Raw genomic sequence first — 4,458 nt, 5'->3', positions numbered from 1 at the left:
CGCTCCAATATAGAAGCATCAAGAAATATGGACCAATAGGCTTTCTACAATCACTTCCATACAATACCCATTGTTTCGTGTTCTGTCTTGTGTTGATGAATTTAATACCCTATTAATACCACCTCACCCCATCCACTTCACTCAAATGTAGATATAAACAAATCGGAGATGTGTAAGTTCTATTCAGTTGTGTATGTGTAAACGAAAGTCTTTGAAAATGTAATAAGTTTAACGAAACGCGCTCAAGTGTCGCGTCAGACTAGAAATAAAAATGAATTTTGGAGAATTGATTTTTGAATTACCACCAACAGTGAAAAGAAATGTACGAAAGATCGGGAAAATTCGTGTTAGAATTATTAATCTTACTTTTTCGGTCATATTTAATAATATATGTCTACAGGAAAGACTGCTACTAATATATATATATATATATATATATATATATATATATATATATATATATATATATATATATATATATATATATATATATATATATATATATATATATATACATATATATAAAGCTTGAATAGATGCTGTCGTAGTCTATCGAGGGGCAGCTCAAGCTGTATGTTTGTATTGTCACAATAAATCTCTTTACGGATATACACACATGCTCTACCCAGGAGTAATGGAAGTAATGTGTTACTTCTCCTGTGTCTGATTCTAGAGTTGCTATAAACACAGGTCCCACCGACACTCGAACTCGGATCTCTGGATTCAAAGTCCAGGGTGCTAACCATTACACCATGGGACCGATAACACCTACATACATTACACCATGGGACCGATAACACTTATGGCTAACACCTACATTAACCTCAGTGTTGCAAAACCAGGTGGCACTGCCACGCACAGGGAAGCAGCCAAATCCCGTAAGTATAGAGAACTGGATCACCACTACAATTTTGTCTCCATTGCTTCTGAGACACTCGGCGCCTGGGGTAAAAGTGCTACCAGTTTTTTGAAGGAACTGGGTTCTAAGTTCATTGAAACAACAAGGGACCCAAGAGCTGCAAGCTTTCTTTTCCAGCGCCTCAGTGTGGCGATACAGAGGGGTAATGCGCACTGCATCCAGGGTTCCTGCCCGCCATCTGAGGAGCTGGAGGAACTCGACAACCTATGATAACCATCTTTGTAACCCATATGTAACTCCTTTTTTGTAACAAAGTTCAAATAAAGTAAATATATATGTGTACATACAAAAGAATGGGGGTGGTAGAAGATAATATTAGTGTTCGGTGAGAGACCACGGGGGCTCCTCTGAATACTTTTTATTTTCTTCTCCGAGGCTATGGGTCCCCACATTGGCACCAGAGGTGGTACCCTCACAAAAAAAAAAATATACATATATATATATATATATATATATATATATATATATATATATATATATATATATATATATATATATATATATATATATATATATATATATATATATATATATATCGTGATAATAAGGTGGAGGAAAATAGACTGAAACCAAGTTTCATGTATTTATCAACATCTCTAGTCAGTTCAGACTAAAACTTTCTTAGAAGTATATATTACCCTCTAATGAAATATAAGAACTTGTTTTTTGAATCACTTAACCACAGATGAACAGTCTTTACCTATTCACTTACTTTTAACTTTTCATATTAATTACAGTGGTATATTTTTGTTCCTCGACATCAAAAATCATAATCTCATGACATATTTAGCGAGGTAATATATATTATTCTGAAGACGTCTATATTGTCTAACAGGAACATGGAGCGGGCACAAGGACGCACTCAGACCTCTCTGGCCGATCGTGTCATCTTCGTACAGTTGTGGAGGAAGGGAAAGTCAGCTCGAGCTATTGCTAGGGAGAGAGGCACCAGCGCCTCCACTGTGTGTAGGTGGATAAATCGCTGGAGACTGGAAGGACATTTGAACTCAGTAGACCGCGAAGATGTATTTCCCTTAAAACGCCATAGACGGGAGATGGGTATCGCCCAGAGCCTAACGCCCCTGCCATATTTCCCTCCACTCAGCACACTTCACCCAACCCAAACCTACAGGAATCTAAATGTACATCCGCTAATGGACCGAAATCCACATTATTCGAAATGTTTCAGTAACAATAATGACTGGATTCTTACAAGTTCTAAAATGTTCCCTACGTTTGACAGTCGCATGCTAAACTCCGATAAGAATTTTGATAACATAAAATATTTGAAATAGGTTTAGTTGGCATCACAGTTTAAGGCTACGTAAACGTGTGTAATTTAGTCATCGGGTTAACTTGTAATGATCACACTTAAAAGTAATAATGATTCGTCGTATTTCAGTAACCTTCTCGATTATTATGCTGGTATGATTCTACTTATTGCATAATTTAATATTATGAATTTGCATGAAAACAATATTGGACGAATATTTTGAAGCTAACAGATCTTGGAGTGCATTCCTTGATTGTAAATTGATTGTAAATGGGACAACATTCGCAATGCTAGGATTCATGAGCCACGTGGACGACATTCTCTTATTTATCATAGCGAATATAACTATGTAACAAAGGAGGTTAAATTTAGGAAATTTCCCTAAACTTTTTTTTCATGTACATATGAGGGTTCTAATAAATATTATGCTCCTAAAGTTTTTATTTTCAACCAATTTTGAATGACAGTTTAATAAAAAAAAATAGAACTATATAATAATAATATCATCAATAACTCCCGAAGATGATAACTACTGTAGGTTCTTCTGCTACTACTATTACAGCTATTGCTACAACTACCACTACTTTTACTACTGGTACTACTTCAGCTACTTCTACTAATACTACTACTTCACCTATGACTTCTTTAATTATTAGAGCTATTACTGATATCACTACTACTACCGATACTACTCCAGCTACTACTAATACCACTATAAATATTACTACTACTATAACTACTAATATTAATTGCGACTATAATGCTTGATAATTGTAATGGCTTGCCACTTTCTCCGTATTATTTCCTTCCCTTACTATTAATACTATTACTACTATTACTACTGCAACAACTACCACTACTATAACCACATCAACAACTACTATTACAACTATTACTATACTACTTTTACTACTACGTTTTCTTCTACAGCAATTACTACAACTACTACTTCTACTAAAACTATTCACATTAACGTGATGTATCAATCAAATAATCAGTAACTGATTCTCTGTTATCCATGATATGGTGGTTGGTATTTGATGTGACTGGGACGTGAGTCCCAGTCACATCAATTACTTCCCACTTCACATGCTCATGCTGGCCAGTCTCGCTGATGTCACAACTTTGGGGAAGTGGGTGGGGGGGGGGGGGGGAGGGGTAAAGCCTACACTATATATGCTATTTGCTGTTAATATATAATTTTTGGCAGCACATGATGGTGTGCATAATAGAGATTAACCAAGAAAATGTCCTGTAACAAGTTTTTAAAACAAGAATGTGATAAACACGTTACATCCTGTTCGATGTGTATCAAAATTTACATGATTTATGTAACCAAAGACGATAAGAAATGTGATAAATGTTTGCACATCATAATGTTGGTATTCGTCTCACGCAAGGACGAAGTGCTGATAATAATTAATAATAAAAGTTTATTGGTTTTATGTTAGGGTTGAGCCTTTCAACCTCAATAGGTTTAATAATGGCTTTATGAGAATAAAAACTTGAAATGCATTAAAATTTATCTTAATATCAAGCTAATGAACAAAACAAGTATACCTTTCTCTTGACCATAGTTTAGGTCCCTACTACTAGTCTCTGAGTGGTATAGGTACACTCCCGGCGTCTATATTCTTAATGTTGTTCTTGATCTTCAAGTGGTGTAGTTGAGGTGATAGTTGGTTGCGGCCTTGACTTTGAGATGGGAAACATTCATGTGAGATCTTATTCATGACTGAAAGAAAGATATGTATGAAAGAGTTGGTATGCTTCGGAAGCTGTCGTGGTTATAAATTGGATTCTCGGGTTGCGATATGAGGGTATTATGGTGATCCGTACAGCAAAAGAGGCTTCTCGGGTGTTCTATGAGAGCGAAGAAGATTCTTAAGCAATTTGTGCCTTAGGAAAAAATTTTGTCATTCATGCAGCTGGAGAAGGTGCATGTCGTCGGCGAGGCTGGGGAGTTAGCTGCGTTGCAAGCGACGTTCATTTTGTGTTCGTGTAGATAGCGAAGCACATCTGGATAACAATGTTCTTCCTGTAGTTTACCTGAAGTCGATTTTGAGAGTTTTTTCTACTTCCAAAGAATCGTCTGGGGCAATTTTCTGTTATGATAAGTTATTCCAGTAATATTTTGAATACATGTTGAGAGGATGATAAACCTTTGGCTAATGATATTCATACAATTATCACTGATTCTGCTTACCTCTTCTCGTCAATGGGTCGATTTAGAAATTCCAATGATAAATTTTGCTCTAGTTAGTTG

At 35.8% G+C, this 4,458-nt stretch overlaps 1 non-coding gene across 1 annotated transcript; it reads right to left on the bottom strand.

Annotated features, from left to right (window-relative positions):
* Positions 1–688: 688 nt before the first annotated feature.
* TRNAQ-UUG (transfer RNA glutamine (anticodon UUG)) lies at positions 689–760 on the bottom strand. The gene has a single exon. It is a non-coding gene; the product is annotated as a tRNA-Gln (tRNA).
* Positions 761–4,458: the final 3,698 nt, after the last annotated feature.

This window comes from Procambarus clarkii, chromosome 9, assembly GCF_040958095.1.
Source record: "Procambarus clarkii isolate CNS0578487 chromosome 9, FALCON_Pclarkii_2.0, whole genome shotgun sequence".
Taxonomy (NCBI): Eukaryota; Metazoa; Arthropoda; class Malacostraca; order Decapoda; family Cambaridae; genus Procambarus; species Procambarus clarkii.
The sequence above is the reverse complement of the archived record's forward strand: the minus strand, read 5'-3'. Positions and strand labels throughout refer to the sequence as shown.